At 53.2% G+C, this 8,943-nt stretch overlaps 1 long non-coding RNA gene across 1 annotated transcript in view; it reads right to left on the reverse strand.

Annotated features, from left to right (window-relative positions):
* The window catches only part of LOC107312636, a 35,620-nt gene extending 27,440 nt beyond the window's left edge, over positions 1–8,180 (reverse strand). Inside the window, exon 1 of the long non-coding RNA XR_001554526.2 lies at positions 7,706–8,180. This is a non-coding gene — a long non-coding RNA (uncharacterized LOC107312636). The remainder of the gene's footprint in view (positions 1–7,705) is intronic.
* Between the last annotated feature and the right edge of the window lie 763 nt (positions 8,181–8,943).

Consider the following 8,943-nt stretch of genomic DNA (forward strand, 5'->3'; position numbering starts at 1 on the left):
CAGCCCCCTGCCCCTCCTCATATCATGGGTGCCCTTGGGGCCATATTAGTAGTCTGGGGGTGCTGAGGAGCACAGGAGCCAACAGTCCCATGCTGCAGCCACATGCTGCCTCTGCTCCTGCAAGCCTAATCTCATTACTGAGCAAAATCACATTTGTTTGGCAAGATCTATTTCTATAAACCATGCTGGCTGACACTAATTCCCCCTCAACTCAATTCCTTATCACTGTTGCCCCTCTTCTGCTGGGGCTGGGTCCTCCTATGGCTCTCTCCGCGGGCAGCACGGGCTGATGGCTGCCATCTCTGGAGCCAACTCTGAGCCCCCCTACATATCTGGTGCTGAGGCTGTGATGTCCTTGGTGGCTGCTCTGGGACTGGAGCTGAAATACTGCTTTTTCTTTTTTTGTAAATTCATATGTTTTCTTTAAAGAATTTCCTGATTTTATTCTGATTTTTCCTTCTCTGCAACTGTTGGCAGCCGTGTGGACATCAGTCCTTCCGAGGCAACAAATCCACAGCTTCATTAGCACTGCACTCTGGTTAGCCTCATCGAATGCCATTTAGTCACAGCAGCTAAATCCTTAGGCACCAGTAAGTTCTGTGCCAGAAGTCAGTTCTTAGATCAGGAAGTCCAGAGCAGAATAACCCTTCCCTGGGCAAGGGAGCTTCTGCTCACCATGCAGGGGCACAAATGGGGACAGGGAAGAGCACCCTGCTTCCAAACACTGAGCCCAGCAAGCACTGAGGGAGGGGCCGCCCAGGCTCAACCCGACAGGCAGAGGGAAAGAAGCTGAGGATGAGGTCAGGTAGGAAGAGAAGACAAAAAAAGACATTAGTGGGGGGAAAAAACCCAAAAGGTATGAGAGCAAAGCAGCGGGGATGACGCAGGGTGCTCAGCCTGCACCTCATGAATGCCAGAGAGGGGCAGAGAGGGAGTTGTTTTATTGTACTTCTTTTTTCAGCCCTCTTCCTTCCTTTAATCTTTGATCGGGAAACAAGCTGATTTTAATTAAAAAGCCCTCCAATTAATGCTGCTGAGGAGTTTTCATTTCCTGGGCTTCAGTAATTTGCAAGCCCAGGTTATGGAGGCTTTGTGTTCCCTCTTGACAAATAAATAACAACAAGCAGAGGAGCTCACCAGAGGGCTGGGCTGCACCCAGGGCAGCTGGCTGCTCCCTGCTGCTAGTGTGGGACCTTGAGTGCTATGGTGGGACCGCACCCACAGCACCCACTGCAGCACCCATCTGGGTGCTCAACCCTTTTCCTATCTCACACCCATCCACACAGCTGGGCAGGCATGAAAGCCCTAGGGAGAAATAGAAAAGGATTGTGCAAACCTTTATTATCCTCAATCCCATCTATTGTTAACGTGATTGTGAGCAGGGAGTGCTTGGAGAATTCATTTGTGATAAATATTTATACGCCGTGTTTTTGGGCTGTTATCTGCAAAGTGTGGCTGTTTGATCTGGTGTAGTGCTTTTTTTAGGTCATTTACATTCCCTTTCATAGGAGCCCTTGTCCGATAGCAGCTATCACATAATTATGTTTCTTTTGCTTATCCTTAATCCTGTCAAACCACCTACTTATCTCTAATTTCCTGTCCATTACCCTTATTGTTTGAGCTTAGATCTCCAGCACAGGACAGCTCTGGGGGCTCCGAGGCTCAGCAGCAGGCGAGGGCAGCTTCCCATCACCAGCAACCCCAGTGCTGGCACTGAAGGGCTCTGCTTGCCCACAGTGGGTACAGAGCTGTCTTGTGGGCACCCCATGCTCTGAGCAGGTGGATTCACACACAGGAGCCTGAAGGAATCCGATTGTGTGCAGCACCTCTCTGGGTGATGCGCTCCCAGGGGAGCAGCAAGGCAGCACATGTGATATGCTGCCATTGTGCCAGGATGGATCCTTTCGAGGCACGAGCTTGCATCTCAGAGCCATCAGAGCCACGGGGACTGATCGTGTCCCACTGTCTCCAAGGCAACCTCGCGTTTAGATTTGAGAGGCACGAGCAGGGGCACCGCAGGGGTGTCACCTCCTGGCCGCTGTGTGGTGCTACGTGGTGGCACAGCGCAGCCCCTGCCCTGCCAACCCCTCGTGCCAGGCACTGGGCTGGTGTTTTGGAAAGGTCCTGGGCTGTGGTCACCTCTGGAGGTGGGTGCTCTTCATCTCTAGGTATGTCACAATAGGGTTCTGATAGATATTGTGCCTGCCACTGCATCCATTGTGTGCCCTGCATCCCCAGAAAAGGGAGGTTACCTGGAAGCACTTTCCCCATATTTAGGGGAAGAATTCTCAAATATCCCAGCACTCACCTCAGCCAGCAGCAGCCCCAGTGGGGTACCAGCACTGTTCCTCTCTGGCACTGAGACTACATTCTCTTTAAATGCAATGAGGCAGAAGCAGTCTGGCTGATGAAACTCAGGCTCCACGGTGCAGATTTCCAAGTCACTGCATCTTCACACAGAGCTTCAAAGGTGAGATGCTATCAGACAAACTCGGCTGGCTCCCCTGGCTGTGACCTGCACTCAGCCCCACCAGCTCAGCTCCATCAGCTCTGTATTCCCACTCCAGCAGTGACCACAATGTTAGCATTTCGAGCACATCCTCCCCCATTAGTGCTGGCACACAGGGCACAGCCATTTGTCTCTCCCATCCTCTTTGCTGCTTGCTGTCACCTCCCTGTGCCACGTGATGCTGGATGTGTCCACTCATCCCACCTGCCAGAGCTCTGTGCTACAGTCCCTGACCCACAACGCCCAGGGCTGGGACAGCAGGACTCTGAAATGCCCCTACCTCTTTGGACATATGCAGTGTGAGGTCTCACCGACCTGGCAGGGATGTGTCAGGGCCTGGATTTAACCACCCAGCTGCTGTTTCTTTCCCTCTCAAGGAAAACTGCAAACCCAAATCTGGACACAGAAAACCCAACACTGTCTGAAATTGAAAGCTGGGGCTGGAGTGTCAGAGTCTGAGGCTCAAACTCACCTCTGGGAGGAGGAGAAAGCATCTCAGGGCTGGGGTTGGAGCAGCTGCAAGGCGCTGGGGCCGGCTGCCTGCTGGATCCAAGAGCCCAGTGTGCAGCAGCCATGCAGTGGTAGCTTCAGAGCACAGCTGCTCTACCAGTTACACGGTCTCCTTGGCCTGTGCTGCCATACAAGACCCCTCTTACTTCCCTTAGTGCATCTTAATAGCACGTGGCTCATTTCTTAACCATTCTTTATTACAGCTGCTTTCTTCCAGATGCGCACCAGCTCCATGCCCACCATGAGCAGGGCAGTGTGTGCTACCCTCCAGCACAGCTGAGCTGTGGCCAAGCGCCAGCGCTGCCTATTATGGGTTTTATATTGGAGTTTTACTCCAGATAAAGAGACAGCCGCTGGGGAATCTCTGTCTGCCACTGATGCCTCAGCCTGACTGCAAATAAACCGCTCCTCCGTCAAACAAAGAGCACGCATCACCTCCACCGAAAGAACCGTAGGTGGCATGCAAGGCCAGCTTACAGGGACGCCTGCCACACGCTTTGTCGTGCAGCCCTCGCTGTCTGCATTTCAATGACTCCGAGCTCCGAGCAGAAGCAGTGCCAGGTGCTGGCTGAGTACCGCCGCTCCCGCTGCCACCTCTGTCACCACGCCGGGTGGGACCTGGGAGGGATCTCGGGCATCAGCCAGCCCCTGGAGGACCCCGAACAAGGGGTTTGGGCTCAGGGCGGGGGGCAGCATCTGCCTCAGCCCTTCCCTTCCCCCGGGGACTGGTGATGCTGAGCTCTGCACTTCCCTGTGGTTGCTGCTTCTCTGCAGACCTGAGGTGGAACCTGCAGGGCAGGTGGTCTGCATCCCATAGGGAGCTCCAAGGACAACGGGGAATCCAAAATCCGTATGGATGGAGCTGCAGGGCAGCGAGAAGTGCCGAAGCAACGCTGAATCCAGGAGACTGGCAGTGCAGACAGCAGCACTGATCTGGGTTATAGCAGCAGATAAGGAACAGCAGGACTCGTGCTCCAACGTGCCCTGCCTGGAGCTGGCAGGAGGGCACCGCAGATCCACTCAGCCCCAGCAGCACCCAGGTCCTGCATGGTGTTTTTCAGGGCTTTCCAGTCTGACTAACGCCGGCTCCCCTTGATGCCGGGCTTCTAGCGCAGGCACGGTTTGAGGAGAGCAGCAGCTCAGTAATTAGCAGGAGCCGCTGGCCGTGAGTGGGGAGGCAATGCTGCGCATTGCCACCAGCCAGAGCCCTCAGCATTTAAAGAGAAAGCTGGGGGGTGGACTTTGATTGCTGAGGTGACACAGAAAGGACATCCCCATGTCCTCCAGCCCCAACATCCCTCCCAAAGTAGAAGCTCAGATGTGAAAGGCTGTATTTATCTTTTTAATACAAAAAAATGTGTATGGAGCAGGGTACCTCTCCCCCAACATGGCTATCTGCTGAGAGGTGCTGACTTTCCCCTCCTGTGTGTGTGCACACTGGGTGCTGGCAGCAACTGCACCAGCTGCAGTGTCCCCTGCACTGGGGATGCTGAGTCTCAGCTGCTGCACTACATGAGCTCCATGCTGAGCTTCACCCTTCATGGCACAGCACAGCACAGGACAACACAGCACAGTGTGGCTGCACTCAATCCCATCTCAACTTCTTAGGAAAAAACTGAACTAAGGCAATCCAGGACACAGAGCAGTAAAGCAATGGCTTTTCTTAATCCTTCCTTGTTTTCAACTCCATCCTCCTGGGATGGGCAGGGATGGGGCACACCATGTTATTAGCAGAGCCAAAGTTCCCATGCAGCTGTACCAGATGGAAATCCAATATCCTGTGAGTCTGACTCCAGAGCCAGTTACTAATAGATGCCTGTAAGATGTGGGTCAGAACAGAGGAACTGACACAGCAAAGTAGAGCAGTGCTCCATTCAGTCCCCAAAACAGCACTTTATTAATATGAGTTAGAGTGCCAGTAAGAAGGGTACCTCACTCTGGAGTTAATGTCCTGTGCTCATCAGGATCACAGACAAATGCTTCCCACATTCTGCATCTGGATGGCCACAGTGTGCCTGAGAACAGGCAGATCTCAGTGCTTTTATCCTCCTCAATGTCTGCCAAGCAACTTCCAAAGCCCACACAATGGGAGCAGTGCAGCACTCCTGTTCAGGCAGAGCAACCTTGCCCTGTGCTGCCTGCAGAGCTGCCAGCTGATGTGTGCCAGCCCACAGCCATGCAAAGGGACACAGCACTGCACTGCCAGCATGGTCCTGCTTTGCCCAGACCCACCAGCCCCCTCTGACCAGGACTTGACAGAGCTGAAGACCAGCCCTTCCTTTTTCCCCTACAAAAGGCCAGCTACCTGCTGGGCTGCTTCTCTGCTATTTATAGAGCAGGACTGACAAGGTGTCCTGCAAGCAGCCAGCCCTGGGAATCTGCTTGAGTGTGCTTGCTGGAACAGAGGGTCTCTCTGGTGCTGCTGCTGCTTCCTGCTCATGACCCTGCATACCCCAGGGCCAAACTCACTCCGGTGTGCAGAGCCCTGCATTGTTCAGGTGTCTTCTGGCTGTCAAACTCATGGTGTAAAAACACAGATTGACTGACCCTGCAGCACTTGACCAGGTGAGGACTTACTCTGACTTGCAGCAGGAGAGCAAAGCCCTGCAGTGCTCCTGCCTGTGCCAGCCAGCACCTGAATGCAGCCATATCCCTGCCCGGCACCCCCTGGGATGCAGCCGCTATGCTATTCCCCTCTGGAGTTGCTGCTCCTGTCTGCACCCTCCAGCTTCAGCTCCAGCTCCAGTTCCAGCTTCCCACCCAGTCACAGCCCTGCTCTCCCCTGCATGGCCCTTCCTGGGAGCTGACCAAAGTGGATTTCTCACCCTCGGCAGCTCCTCCCTTCAACACCACTCCACCCCAAGGCAACCTCTGCAGCTGCCCAGCCCTCTCCAGGCACGAGCACCATCCCTGTGACCATTGCTTGTTATGTCCTCCCAGACCTGGAGCACCTCAACACCTCCAAGTGGGTCAGCAGGACACGCAGAGAGCTTCTGGTGCAGGTCCCAGCTGCACAGGTTAAGATGTCAGGGGCTGTCCCCATGAGAGGAAAGCACAGTGTCTGGGCCAAAATGGGAATTAAGAGGGGGCTGGCTGTGCTGTACCTGGTGTGAGAAGCAGACACTGCTCCCCAGAGTTGTCAATCTGGTACCTTTCACCAGCACTAAAATTCAATTAGTTAAAACAACAACAACAACTGTGGCTCCAGACAGCTTGCGCCTAACATATTTGATCCCTTTTATTACTCAGCACTGCTCCAAACCCAGCCAGCAACATCCTCGCTGACTCCCACTAGTTTCCCTCTTTTATTCTACCAGGATTAAGTCAACCCTACAGACTCCAGCTGTTTTGTGGTTGGGCCTGGATACATCTTTATACTCTAGCTACATTATTAAGTGGATTGTGGCCAAATTGACAGAGCTGCTTCGGGGAGGACAAGGCCATTCAGGTCAGTGATGGTCCTGCCAGCTGGAGAGACACTTGGGACTCATGATTTGCTAGCAAAGCTCTGGACTGTTGTCTTAGCCTCACTTGATGTCTCAGAGGGGGCTTCTGTGAAAGCCCTGACTCTAGCAGGAATGTCTGATTTCTTGGCAGAGATGTGTAACAATCTGTCTTGGAGTATTGCAAGAAGATTTCATGTTTGGGCGGTTTGTCCATAGCATCGCTTCATCGTCTGCTGCGTAATCCACTCCTTGGCCTTCCCTGAATGGAGACTCTGCTGACCGCTGGCAGCCCTCTCTGCCCATAGCTGCTGGTCAGGGCTAATCTGGGAGCACTGTGCCTGGGCTGGCGGGAGCTCATGCTGCCCAGGATCCAGACAGTGACACAGCTGAGAGCTCACCCAAAGGTGCAATGGCACATGGCACATTGTGATGTAGTTCAACGTAATGCCGCGCAGTGCAATAGGAAGCGATGCAGTATGATCTGATGCAACTTGACGTGATGCGACACGATGCAAGGCAATACAATATGGTACAACACAGTGCAACATGATGCAAGGTAATTCAACACAATGCAATGCATGCATACGGAGCATGGTTCTGTCTGTGCCAAATGGGAGGACTCAGGTGGAGAGTTAACTAAACAAAGAGGAGCCCGGTTTGCTCCCAGGTTAAAGCATCCTTTGTGCTGTTAATGAATAGCAGCAGAAGGGTCATGCAAAGAAAGGTAAGAAAGCTCCATCAATCAGTTCATTTGAAACTAGACTGTCTGCATGATTTATGAACCCCCTTGAATGCAGGGGGATGCTGGGGTTCTCCTACTAACTCATTGCAGAGCCTCAGTGGGTGGTTGGTCAGTCACCCCCTGCAGCAGGTACATGCCAGAGAGTGGGCTCCTGGTCACACATAGCCTGGTAGCAGCCATGGACCCACCAGTGCAAGGTACTGCACTGCAATAACTCCTTATGAGCAGCTCCTGGCATGACAGCTCTTAATCTGCAGTAAGAAGAGCTTATTTTGTAATGACGAAACTCATGGTTGGATGTGGATGATACTTAATGTGAGCAACACTTTGACTGCGGGTGAGAACATCCCCACAGAGAGTTCAGAGCACAGCAGTGATTCGTTGTCCGAAGCCATTCCATGTGAACCTCACACCCCACCTGAGTGCAGCTCAGCCCCCCCATGCACACACAGCCCTGCACACCCCAAGCAGGGCAGGGTGCAGCTGTTGCACACTTACCTTAGGCAGTCTGCGAGGCTGATCCTCCTGCAGCACAATCACACCGCTTCCATGTGTGACTCATAGTTTTCCCCCTGCCTTGGTCTTGTAGTTTTTCTAATTACTGCGAGCTTTGCAATTGTGAACATGTAATGTTCCAGAAATGTGTGTGTGATTCACCTAACGCAGGGAGAGTACTTCCAGCCAAAAGGGACTCGGAGATTTTTTTGGCATCAGCCTTCAACCTGGAGAGCAGCCAGAAAAGCTCACCAAGGTCATTTCTTTCTCCTTCTCCTCTTCCCTGTGCTTCTCCCTTTCCCTGCGTTCCTCTCTCCCTCCCCCTTTTTCCTCCAAACAAGAATCAGGCAGCACCTTGTTTATTACTCATCAGCTTTCCCCCTATAAAAATCCCCCCAGAAACTCACACCCAGCCACAGCTGCGCTCCTGCCAACTGCTCTCTCTGCGCCCTCTCCTGTGCTGCTCTGTGGGAGCACATCCTGCTCAGGGCACAAGCACGGGGCTGTTGGCTGGAACACACTCTGGATATTCCCGTGGGACTGAGGAACTCAGCTTCCATCAGGAAGTGTTCATGGAGGACCTCTGGTGCTTAGAATCTCCTATAGGAGTTATGTGTTCATCTGTCCCTCCGTCCTCAGCCAGCGGTCAGTATTTTAGACAGCTCCAGCCTCAGGGCATTCCCAGCCCCATTCCCACAGTGGCTGTGGTGGGAGATGTTTGGGAAGAAACCAATGCAGACGTGGCCCCAGGGCTCCCGTTGCACATGGAAATGATCTGACATCTCTCGAATTTTTATGAAAGCAGTGGCGGCGTTTTTGGCTGTTATCAGCTGTAACAGGTTAGTGTCAGACATAACAGGGTCCATGGGGGGGAGTGGGAAGGGGGACATAATTGTCACTGTCTTATTTCAGTCTGTGGATTCCATGCTGTCCCATAGGAACATCTCAGCTCTCCCAGAACGTCCCTTGAGAACACGGCAGGATGTTCCTGAGCCCTGCCTTTGCTCACAGTGTCCACAATGCAGCCACGTGGCTGGATGCTGGAGTCAGAGCCATCTTCCCAAGTGGAGCTGGCATCAGCACAGTGCCCAGGCATGGGTTCATGTGCTCTCATCCCACTCTCCCCCCTATATAAGCCAGGGCCAAGAGTCTCATCCTCTCCACTCTGCCAAATCCTTCCCCAGTGTAGGACTCCAACAGTGCTGATGACCCCAGAGCCCTCAGACCCAAAGTCATCTGAG

This window comes from Coturnix japonica, chromosome 4 (assembly GCF_001577835.2).
Source record: "Coturnix japonica isolate 7356 chromosome 4, Coturnix japonica 2.1, whole genome shotgun sequence".
NCBI lineage: Eukaryota > Metazoa > Chordata > Aves > Galliformes > Phasianidae > Coturnix > Coturnix japonica.